At 43.6% G+C, this 12774-nt stretch overlaps 1 protein-coding gene across 3 annotated transcripts in view; it reads right to left on the bottom strand.

Annotated features, from left to right (window-relative positions):
- LOC138670244 (merlin-like) overlaps positions 1-12774 on the bottom strand; it is a 121298-nt gene that overhangs the window by 97306 nt on the left and 11218 nt on the right. For 2 of the 3 annotated variants that reach the window (XM_069757417.1, XM_069757418.1), the window contains exon 2: positions 11603-11983. The gene's annotated coding sequence lies outside the window, so the exon portion shown is untranslated. Of the gene's footprint in view, positions 1-11602; positions 12004-12774 lie in introns of those variants that run through there. The other variant, XM_069757419.1, reaches the window with a different exon arrangement.

The raw sequence follows: 12774 nt of genomic DNA, 5'->3' as shown, positions 1-12774 counted from the left end.
TGAAAGCTTGCAAACATATTATTTTCTGGTTAGCCAATAAAGGTATCACTCCTAGAATACTTCTGTCATCATTGGGCAGAAAAATATTCACATTGAGCTTACCACACCGAAAAACATACCCAACTTCTGGAATTCACATTCTCCCTGATTAAGACTTGAATCTTTATATATTCTTTTAAGCCATCTGGTTCATACCTAATGCCGGATATAAGTAAAGCAAAGCATTGCTACAGGTTATATGGCATTTACTTAGATTCACCAGCAGTGTTTCATTGATCAGAGTGTTACATTAAACCAGATTGACGCTATATCCGATATTTGACATGCCTTATATTAGGCTCTAATTGCACAATTTATTTTTGTTTTTGTATTTTTAAAAAATGTTATGATTTTCAAGAAATGCAACAAGCATTGTTGTGGTGTTATTTATATACAAATAGACCTCACCCTATCCTGGATCTCCTCGTACCTTTCCAATCGCACATTCAGCGTCTCCCACTCCCACACTACCTCCTCATCCCACCCTCTCTCTGTTGGAGTCCCCCAAGGCTCTGTTCTAGGACCCCTGCTCTTCTCAATCTATACACTTGGCCTGGAACAACTCATAAAGTCTCATGGATTCCAGTACCACCTTTATGGTGATGACACTCAGATCTATCTTTCTGGCCCAGACGTCACCTCTCTGCTGTCCAGTATCCCGGAGTGTCTATCAGCTATATCCTCCTTCTTCTCCTCTCGCTTCCTCAAACTCAATGTGGACAAACTCATCATCTTTCTTCCATCTCACAGATCTTCCTTACCTGACCTATCTATCGCAATTAATGACATCACGCTTTCCCCCGTACCGGAAGTCTGCTGCCTTGGAGTAACCCTTGACTCTGCCCTGTCCTTCAAACCACACATCCAAGCTCTTTCCACCTCCTGTCGCCTCCAGCTCAAAAATATCTCCAGAATCCGTCCTTTCTTCAACCGTCAATCTACTAAAATGCTTGTGCACGCCCTCATCATCTCCCGCCTTGACTACTGCAACATCCTTTTCTTTGGCCTCCCTGCTAACACCCTTGCACCTCTCCAGTCCATCCTTAACTCTGCTGTCCAACTAATTCATCTCTCTCCTCGCTACTCCTCCGCTTTCCCCCTCTACAAATCTCTTCACTGGCTCCCATTCCCTCAGCGTATCCAGTTCAAATTACTAATACTGACCTAAAAAGCCATCCATAACCTGTCTCCTCCATATATCTCTGAACTAATCTCCCGATATCTTCCCTCACGTGATCTCCGCTCCTCCCAAGACCTCCTTCTCTCCTCCACACTTATTAGCTCCTCACACAATCGCCTCCAAGATTTCTCCCGAATATCCCCCATGCTCTGGAATTCTTTGCCCCAACACGTCCGACTATCAACCACATTCGGATCCTTCAGACGGAACCTGAAAACCCACCTCTTCAGGAAAGCCTATAGCCTGCACTGACCCCGCTGCTCCTCACCATTACTGGAGCTACCGCCTCACCAACATCGGAGCTGCTGCAACCCTCAACCTACTGTCTCCTTCCACACCATCCTGTAGAATGTAAGCCCGCAAGGGCAGGGTCCTCGCCCCTCTGTATCAGTCTGTAATTGTTAGTTTGCTTACTGTAAGTGATGTCTGTAATTTATATGTAATGTAACCCCTTCTCATGTACAGCACCATGGAATCAATGGTGCTATATAAATAAATAGTAGTATATATATATACAGTTAGGTCCATATATATTTGGACAGAGACAACATTTTTCTAATTTTGGTTATAGACATTACCACAATGAATTTTAAACAAAACAATTGAGATGCAGTTGAAGTTCAGACTTTCAGCTTTCATTTGAGGGTATCCACATTAAAATTGGATGAAGAGTTTAGGAGTTTCAGCTCCTTAATATGCGTCACCCTGTTTTTAAAGGGACCAAAAGTAATTGGACAGATTAAATAATTTTAAATAAAATGTTCATTTTTAGTGCTTGTTTGAAAACCCTTTGTTGTCAATGACTGCCTGAAGTCTTGAGCTCATGGACATCACCAGACGCAGTGTTTCCTCCATTTTGATTCTCTGCCCGGCCTTCACTGCGGTGGTTTTCAGTTGCTGTTTGTTTGTGGGCCTTTCTGTCTGAAGTTTAGTCTTTAACAAGTGAAATGCATGCTCAATTGGGTTCAGATCAGGTGACTGACTTGGCCATTCAAGAATATTCCACTTCTTTGCTTTAATAAACTCCTGGGTTGCTTTGGCTTTATGTTTTTGGTCATTGTCCATCTGTAGTATGAAACGACGACCAATCAGTTTGGCTGCATTTGGCTGGATCTGAGCACACAGTATGGCTCTGAATACCTCAGAATTAATTAGGCTGCTTCTGTCCTGTGTCACATCATCAATAAACACTAGTGACCCAGTGCCACTGGCAGCCATGCATGCCCAAGCAATCACACTGCCTCCGCCGTGTTTTACCAATGATGCTTTGGATCATGAGCTCTACCACGCCTTCGCCATACTTTTCTCTTTCCATCATTCTGGTAGAGGTTGATCTTGGTTTCATCTGTCCAAAGAATGTTCTTCCAGAACTGTGCTGGCTTTTTTAGATGTTTTTTAGCAAAGTCCAGTCTAGCCTTTTTATTCTTAATGCTTATGAGTGGTTTGCACCGTGCAGTGAACCCTCTGTATTTACTTTTGTGCAGTCTTCTCTTTATGGTACATTTGGATATTGATATGCCTACCTCCTGGAGAGTGTTGTTCAATTGGTTGGCTGTTATGAAGGGGTTTCTCTTCACTATGGAGATTATTGTGCGATCATCCACCTCTGTTGTATTCCGTGGGCGCCCAGGTTTTTTTGCATTGATAAGTTCACCAGTGCTTTCCTTCTTTCTCAGGATGTACCGAACTGTAGATTTTGCCACTCCTAATATTGTAGCAATTTGTGAGATGGGCTTTTTCTGTTTTCGCAGCTTAAGGATGGCTCGTTTCACCTGCATGGAGAGCTCCTTTGACCGCATGTTGACTCCACAGCAAAACATTCCAAATGCAAGCACCATACCTCAAATCAACTCCAGGCCTTTTATCTGCTTAATTGAGAATGAAATAACAAAGGGATTGCCCACACCTGCCCATGAAATAGCCTTGGAGTTAATTGTCCAATTACTTTTGGTCCCTTTTTAACCAGGGTGGCACATGTTAAGGAGCTGAAACTCCTAAACCCTTCGTCCAATTTTAATGTGGATACCCTCAAATGAAAGGTGAAAGTCTGAACTTCAACTGCATCTGAATTGTTTTGTTTAAAATTCATTGTGGTAATGTCTATAACCAAAATTAGAAAAATGTTGTCTCTGTCCAAATATATATGGACCTAACTGTATAAATATATATATATATATATCCATATATTATATATTCCGTACTTTTTTTTATTTATTCTTTTCATATAGACAAGCCTATGGGAAAACACATGATAAAAATGCCACACCAAGAGTATGCTGCATTTGCAGAATAAACTAATGGGACCCCAAAAGTTTACCAAAAGGATGACAAAAATAACGCAAAAAAGCACTGTCCTAAATGCACTTCATTTTTTCCCAGCCATCTTCTGTCTGTAGCATTTTTTGTTCATGAAAAATAAAAAAATTAAAAAATTGCACATTTGTACAAAAAAAAAGTGTGAAACCACCCTCAAAGAGTTTATTGCTGCGCTGCTCACTCCTGCATTGGGACGAGTGTCGCTGATGGCGTTGTGTGGACAGGTGCCGGTCGGTGCATGTGCACAGTTGGCATGTATCATGTACTTGTCCTATTCATTAGGAATAGGATGTGTGCACGATACCTAGAAACCATGCATCATCCATAATGGTAGGCACCTGCCGATGCAGTGCCATTAGTCCTATCTTATACCTATGCAGAAGTGGGGGGGACACAGGGATCACCGAATTCAAGCAGAAGACATAGCCAGCAACTGTTACTTCATGAGATGCGGAGAAGGCTGATAGGTGATGGTATCTGAATGTACAGTTCCCATTGTGAAGGAGTTGTGATGGCGTTGAGGTGCTATGATGGTTTTGGCACAGAACCGAACACCCACCAAAGCATGACTATAATATTCTGCAGCAGCACACCACCCCATATGGCTGGCCTGCACAATCATGGGCATCTATGACAATCTTCAAGCCTATGTGGCTACATCCTACCTTGTGAGGCTACGTTCACATGATGAGCTTTTGGTGAATTTTTGACACTGCAGAAATTCTACACCTATTATTTAATCTAGGCTACTTGCGTTTTTTCACTGTGTTTTTGGGTGCATTTTTTACTATGCTTTTTTATTGCATTTTTAATGTTGCATTTTTTTGCCTACTGTTGGCATGTTATGTTTTAAATAAGCTGCTTTGTTTTTGATACTTCCTGTTATTTGACTTTTACAAAACTTTAGTGATATACTTGGGTGCGAATTACATGCGTTTTTGATGCATTTCTGCAGCGGAAACGCATTAAAAATGCATGTGCATTTTTTACCTGCGGATTTTCTAATGCAAGCCTATGGGAAAATCTGAATATAACACTTTGCGTACCTGCAAGAGAAATTCACATTTCGGATTTGAAAAACGCACCACAGGTCAGTTTACAATGAGTAAAAAAGAGGCACAGAGGGCAGGAGATTTCTAAACATCCCATTCACTGTGCTGAAACTGGAAATTGCTGTGTTTTAGACAAAGCAAAAATATGCAGTGTCAAAAGCGCACTAAAAGCTCATTGTGGGAATGCAGGCTAAGAGGTCGCTCACACTTGTGTATAAAACGGATAAGTACAATCCGCAGAGCTGCGTATTTCTTCTCCTCTGTAGTAGACATGAGAAAAAAATCTCAGCATGTCGCGATTTCAATTCGAAATTAGCTTACTGATGGTGAATATAGCATCCGATTTTTTTTTGCACTGTCCAATTGTGGAGTGAAGACCACGTTCACACAGGTGACGTGATTGTATTATACTTTTCCTCTCCTGGTTTATATAGAATATATACTGGATCATGTCCCACAGCCCAAGGGCGCGGGGAAGGGGGGGGGAGGGGGTTTCCCTGGTGTTTGGTATTTCAAAATGTGATAAACTTATATCCATGCTCACTGTCTGAATGAACAACATGGTAGGAGGAGAGGTTTCCGGTCGCAGTGTTTAGTCTTCTAAGAAGGGGCCAGACTAAGACTGAATTTAGATGTCCGGTTTTTAGTGTGCGAGAGATATCCAAGTCAAAAAGTTTTTTCTAATATCTAATGTTACATTGACATCTAAACGTAAATTAAGCACTTGTTCAGATGAGCAATCGGTGCTTCTAATGTCTGTATAATGACAAATGCAAGTCAATATGGTAGTTCACATGAATGTATTTAAAAAGGGAACAATAGTCCACCTGTAAAAATCGCAAGATGCGCTACACTGATCCATGTCTAGGATCAAACTCACCCATTATTTAATATATTTATGTTTTACTCACTTATAAAGTACCAGGATATTCCACAGTGCTTTATAGACATCATCATTATTATTATTATTATTTATTTATATAGCACCATTGATTCCATGGTGCTGTACATGAGAAGAAGGGGTTACATACAAGTTACAAATATCACATACAGTAAACAAACTAACAATGACGGACTGATACAGAGGGGCGAGGACCCTGCCCTTGCGGGCTTACATTCTACAGGATTATGGGGAAGGAGACAGTAGGTTGAGGGTTGCAGGAGCTCCGGTGTTGGTGAGGTGGTAGCTCCGGTGTTGGTGAGGCGGTAGCTCCGATGTTGGTGAGGCGGTAGCTTCGATAGTGATGAGGCAGCAGCGGTGTCAGTGCAGGCTGTAGGCTTTCCTGAAGAGATGAGTTTTCAGGTTCCGTCTGAAGGATCCGACTGTGGTTGATAGTCGGACGTGTTGGGGCAGAGAGTTCCAGAGGATGGGGGATATTCGGGAGAAGTCTTGGAGGCGATTGGATGAGGAGCGAATAAGTGTGGAGGAGAGAAGGAGGTCTTGGGAGGACCGGAGGTCACGTGAGGGAAGATATCGAGAGATTAGTTCAGAGATATATGGAGGAGACAGGTTGTGGATGGCTTTGTAGGTCAGTATTAGCAATTTGAACTGGATACGCAGAGGGAATGGGAGCCAGTGAAGAGATTTGCAGAGGGGGGAAGCGGAGGAGTAGCGAGGAGAGAGATGGATTAGTCGGGCAGCAGAGTTAAGGATGGACTGGAGAGGTGCAAGGGTGTTAGCAGGGAGGCCACAGAAAAGGATGTTGCAGTAGTCAAGGCGGGAAATGATGAGGGCTTGCACAAGCATTTTAGTAGATTGGGGGTTGAGGAAAGGACGGATCCTGGAGATATTTTTGAGCTGGAGGCGACAGGAGGTGGAAAGAGCTTGGATGTGTGGTTTGAAGGACAGGGCAGAGTCGAAGGTTACTCCGAGGCAGCGGACTGCGGGTACAGGGGAAAGCATGATGTCATTGACTGCGATAGATAGGTCAAGTAAGGAAGATTTGTGGGATGGAGGAAAGATGATGAGTTCAGATTTGTCCACATTGAGTTTGAGGAAGCGAGAGGAGAAGAAGGAGGATATGGCTGATAGGCACTCTGGGATTCTGGACAGCAGAGCGGTGACGTCTGGGCCAGAGAGGTAGATCTGAGTGTCGTCAGCATAGAGGTGGTACTGGAATCCATGGGACTTTATGAGTTGTCCCAAGCCAAGTGTATAGATTGAGAAGAGTAGGGGTCCTAGAACAGAGCCTTGGGGGACTCCAACAGAGAGAGGGTGGGATGAGGAGGTAGTATGGGAGTGGGAGACGCTGAATGTGCGGTTGGAAAGGTACGAGGCGATCCAGGATAGGGCGAGGTCTTTGATGCCAAAGGAGGAGAGGATCTGTAGTAGGAGGCAGTGGTCAACTGTGTCGAAAGCAGAGGACAGGTCTAGAAGGAGGAGTACAGAGTATTGTCCAGTAGCTTTGGCGGTAAGTAGGTCGTTAGTGATTTTGGTCAGGGCAGTCTCAGTTGAGTGATGGGGGCGGAAACCAGATTGTAGATTGTCGTACAGCAAGTTAGATGAGAGGTGGGAGGAGAGTTCAGCATGGACGTGCTGCTCCAGGAGTTTGGAAGCAAATGGGAGCAGCGATATTGGGCGATAGCTGGACATAGCAGTTGGATCGAGGGTTGGCTTTTTAAGGATAGGCGTGATTGTGGCATGTTTGAACGCAGAGGGGAAGGTGCCAGAAGTTAGTGATAGGTTGAAGAGGTGGGTTAGGGATGGGATAAGTGTGGTGGTGAGGTTGGGGAGGAGGTGGGATGGGATGGGGTCGAGCGCACAGGTGGTGAGGTGGGATTTGGAGAGGAGACAATTAAGTCCCCCTTCAGTGATGTTGGAAAGGGAGGTTATGGGGTTTGGGCATTGGTCTGGTATACAAAGGGGTTGTGGTGGTTGAACAATAAAGTCTTGCCTTGTCTGGTCGATCTTATTTTTAAAGTGTGTGGCAAAGTCCTCAGCAGAGATGAGGGAGGTTGGAGGGGGCAGTGGGGGGCGGAGGAGGGAGTTAAATGTTTTGAATAACTGTTCGGGGTTGTGGGATAGGGAAGATACGAGGGTTGTGAAGTAGGCCTGTTTAGCAGAGGTGAGTGCAGATTTAAAAGCGAGTGTTGCTTGTTTGAATACAGTGAAGTCGTCTTGCGAGTGTGTTCTCTTCCAACGCCGCTCCGCAACCCTGGACACTTGCCTTAGCTTTTTGGTGGTGTTATTATGCCAAGGCTGTCTATTGATACGTCGCGCTCTGCCATGGACGAGAGGGGCAACCGTGTCAATAGCTGATGCGAGAGTGCCATTGTAGAAAGCAGCAGCACTGTCTGTGTCGTGGAGTGAGGATATGGATGCCAGTGGTAGGATGGAGTCAGAGAGTGTGTGGGTGTCTAGGTGTGCAAGGTTTCTGCGTGGGTGCGCATGTTGCTGGATATGGATGATTGGTGAGGAGGACAGGGATGAGAAGGTGAGCAGATGGTGGTCGGATAGAGGTAGAGGGGAGGTGGTGAAGTTAGATAGAGAGCAGAGACGGGTGAATACCAGGTATAGTGTATGCCCATTCGTGTGGGTGGCTGCGGAGGACGACTGAGTAAGTCCAAAGGATGAGGTAAGGGACAGAAGTTTGGAGGCTGTTGACTGAAGGGTATCAATGGGGATGTTGAAGTCACCCATGATGATGGTGGGAGTGTCAGCAGAGAGAAAGTGAAGAAGCCAGGTGGAGAATTGGTCAATAAAGGCAGTGGCCGGGCCCGGAGGTCGGTATATGACGGCCACTTGGAGGTTGGAGGGAGAGTGGATGCGGACAGAATGGACTTCAAAAGAGGGGAGGATAAGGGAGGGAAGAGGTGGTATTGGGTTAAAGGTGCAGTTTGAAGAAAGGAGAAGACCCACTCCTCCACCATGTTTGTTGCCGGGTCGAGGGGTGTGGGTGAAGTGGAGGCCTCCGTAACACAGCGCAGCAGGGGAGGCGGTGTCAGAGGGTGTTAGCCATGTTTCTGTGAGGCCAAGGAAGGCAAGATTGCGGGAGAGAAAAAGGTCGTGAATCACATGAAGCTTATTGCAGATTGAGCGGGCATTCCAGAGTGCTCCAGAGAGAGGGAGCAGGGGGGTGGGCGTCAGGGGCACGGGTTTTATGTTGGAAAGATTGCGGAAGTTCATGTTGGATAGGGAATGATAGGAGGGAGTAGTAATGGGAGGTATGAGATGTGGGGGTCCAGGGATGGGAGATATGTCTCCAGCAGTGAGGAGAAGGAGAGAGAGAGAGCAGGTGGGAGAAAGAGAGTGGCCGACTTGTTTTATGTGTTTGTTGGACAGATTTGAGGTTGAGGAGCAGGTCAGCAGGGGAGGACAGGTGGGGAGGTGGTCTGAGGATTGTCCTTGACTGATCTCACCATTCTTCTTCTCTGCCTTTCTGATGTTTTTCTTGGCCTGCCACTTCTGGCCTTAACAAGAACTGTACCTGTGTTCTTCCATTTCCTTAGTATGTTCCTCACAGTGGAAATTGACAGGTTAAATCTCTGAGACAGCTTTTTGTATCCTTCCCCTGAACAACTATGTTGAATAATCTTTGTTTTCAGATCATTTGTTTTGAGGAGCCCATGATGCCACTCTTCAGAGGAGATTCAAACAGGAGAACAACTTGCATGTGGCCACTTTAAGTAGCTTTTCTCATGATTGCATACACCTGGCTATGAAGTTCAAAGCTCAATGAGGTTAGAAAACCAAAAAAAGTGCTTTAGTAAGTCAGTAAAAAGTAGGTAGGAGTATTTAAAACAAGAAAATGATAAGGGTGCCCATACTCATGCACTTGTCAAATTTTGTTTGAATGCAGATTGCACATTTTCTGTTAGTACAATAAACCTCATTTCAAGGTAGAAACATTACTGTGTCCAACAGTTATTAGATATATGAAACTGAAATAGCTGTTGCAAAAAAGACAATTTTTATAAAACATTAAGCTTAAGATTAATAGGGGTGCCCAAACTTTTTCATATAACTGTATATATATATATATATATATATATATATATATATATATATATATACACTCCTCAACATTGAAATGTTAACAGCAAGAAAAGCTGTAGAATCATGGAAATACTGGGAGCGACAGACATGTTAATGATATGCAAATTATGAAAAAATGTAAACAAGATTTTCCAAACTTCTTGATTTATTCAAAATTAAGTGTGAGCGTCTCACTCTGAAATACACACACCTACACGTCTTGGCATGCTATCAGTGAGGTTATTAATGCTTTTCTATGTAATGTTCTGCTATGCTGAATGCACTTGGGCACGCAAATCATCAGCATCCACTGCTGGTAGCTCCCATCGCAAACGCTGATTTGCTGATGGTAGACTAGGCCCTGAATGATGCTCACAGTAGGACAAGCAACATACGGCCTGGCATTGCTGTACTGAGTCGCTTTTACATTCCCTCGTGAAGGCCTCTTCATGGCACTGCCCAAGTGATTTCCATCCCAATCACCAACTATCATTGTGTCCAAGACACTAAAGCAGGATACATCGCTGAAGAGGACAGACCTCCATTCCAACCTACATTGCCATGTTGCTCTGCATTATTATAGCCTTTGACAACGGTGGTGTGAGGTCAATGAAACACATGTAGCTGGAGATCTGCCTCGCAGCCCAGTATTGTGCAAACACCTTCTGATGGTTTGCTTGATTCCTTAGGTTTGGTGCACCATTGGTACAATATGCACCATTGTTCAAATCTTATGACTCCATGTGGACAATTCAATGCAAAGGCATTCACAAGGGAACATCACATTGGTCCTACTCCTGAGATTATGGTGTGTGGTGGCATAAGTGGCATGCCTGGCCCCTCTAATCTTCATTCCAGGTACACCAACAGCTCAAAATTACAATGATTTGGTCATGAAAACAGTAGTATGGCCATTTCTCCAAAGTGTCCTAGGAGCTGTTTTTCAACGTTACATCAGCAGGCAGCTCACTGCTCATGCTACTATGAGCAGCCTAAGGCCGGGATCACACATGCGAGAAACACGTCCGTGTCTCGCATGTGAAAACCAAGCTGTGGAGCCGGCACTCCAAAGCGGAGCGTGCAGCTCCATGTATTTGCTATGCGGCCGCACGCTCCGCTCCCAAGTGCCGGCGCCACAGCTTGGTTTTCACATGCGAGACACGGACGTGTCTCTCGCATGTGTGATCCCGGCCTAAGTGGCCTAATCATGCTGCCATGGCCTGCAGGATCTCCACACTTGTCTCCCATCAAGTACATATAAGATGTTATTGGCTGGCAATTGCAAAGGTATCTGCTAGCAGGGGATCTTGATGATTTGCATGCCAAAGTGCATTCAGTGTGGCAAAATATTTTTCAGACAACCATTAACCACCTCATTGATAGCATGCAAAGGTAAGTGGATGTATTTATTTTCTTTGCTCATATAGTGCCATTAATTTCCACCGCACGTTATAGACATCATCATCGCATACCCTTTCAGTATGTCCTTGGAGTGTTAGGAGAAACCAGAGTGCACGAAGAAAACCCAGGCAAACATGAGGACATACAATCTCCTTGCAGATGTTGCTCTTGGTAAAATTTGAACAAAGGACCCCAGCACTGCAAAGTTACGGTTCTAACCACTGAGCCAACAATTCTGCCTGTGGCTTTTATATTCAGGTACTGAATAAATTGAGTTGTTCTGAAAATATTTCATCCATTTTTTCTCAATTTGCATATCTACAAGTCATCTAATTTCCATAATTCTATAACTTTTCTTTATTGGTGTTGCAATTTCAATGCTCAGGGGTGTATATAATATTATTATTATTATTATTATTATTATTATGAAAAGTATTATGTGCACCATTCAGTAGTGATATGTAGATGTTTGGTGTTCATGCCATAGAACTGTACCAATTTTATTTTTCCAGACCTGAAATGTTCCCCATGACCCATTGAAGCTATTGATCTGGCATGTAATTTGCCCTGACCATATATAATGGGAAGTGCCCAAAACAATTCGTGCTCCTTAAAATCTATAGAAAGAGTTTACTTTACCAGGCTTTAGAATTGCAAGAGATCAGAAGTTGCGAAAAGCAGCATATTCAGCGGGGATGGTGTTCTTTTTTACGGTTTCTTCTTTATATTTTGAATTCAGGTAATCCAGGCTTCCAGTTTCACAGTATAACCTCCTATAATCCCATAAACAGGAGTAAAAGAAAGTTTATCCCATACTGGACTGTTCAGGTGTTTTCAGAAAATAGGCTTGAAGCTAAAGAACCATTTCTATTAAGAGTTCTGCCTTCTGCATATCACTTCGATAAATCAGGTGGAACGAAAAGCTGTCAATTCAAAGAAAAACAGCCTTTAAAATATGAAAATCTTGTAACTCCAGGAAGCGGCGTCGTGTTCTGCTGATATGAGACTGCACACTGCTTCCTACATGGGAGGAAGAAGATATGAGAGCTGAAAACCATGACACATTATCGTAAGCTAATAATGGCAGGAGTGTCAGCCAATGAGGCAACTGCAAGGAATGTGTATAACCTGAAAGGAATGATAGGTGAGTCAGGCCGCAGTGCAAGGAATGCTCCGAAGTAAGAATGTGACTATAACCAGCAGTGGCGGGGAGGCACAGACTGTGGAAAACAACCGAAATCTGAGAGATTGCACATTACACAATACATACAGATTCCTCTCACAAAATTAGAATAGCTTTAAAAACTTAATTCATTTCAGTTCTTCAATACAAAAAGTGAAATTCCTACATTATATAGAGTCTTTACAAACAGAGTGATGTATTTCAAGTGTTTATTTCTGTTAATGTTGATGATTATGGCTTTTACAGCCAATGAAAACCGAAAAGTCATTATCTCAGTAAATTAGAATACTTTATAACACCAGCTTGAAAAATTATTTTAACATCCGAAATGTTGGCCTACTGAAAGGTATGTTCAGTAAATGCGCTCAATACTTGGTCAGGGCTCCTTCTGCATCAATTGCTGCATTAATGAACGCCCTCCCCTTAGTGTAATCTTAGGGGGGGTCGCATGATAACACAGCCCCCATAATGTAAAAGGTTTTGTAAGGCTCATATTCAATATGTTTGTTATTTCAGTGAAAGGGTTAATAAATACTGAGTAAGCTGTGCAAGGCACGAGCAGGTTTGATCTGGTTTCAGGTTTCGGCTGGTTGTCTTCCCGCATTTTTCGGGATTGTTGATTGGCCAG

The sequence above is a fragment of the Ranitomeya imitator genome, chromosome 3, assembly GCF_032444005.1.
Source record: "Ranitomeya imitator isolate aRanImi1 chromosome 3, aRanImi1.pri, whole genome shotgun sequence".
In the NCBI taxonomy this organism is placed as follows: Eukaryota; Metazoa; Chordata; class Amphibia; order Anura; family Dendrobatidae; genus Ranitomeya; species Ranitomeya imitator.
This window is presented reverse-complemented; position numbering and strand designations above follow the sequence as displayed.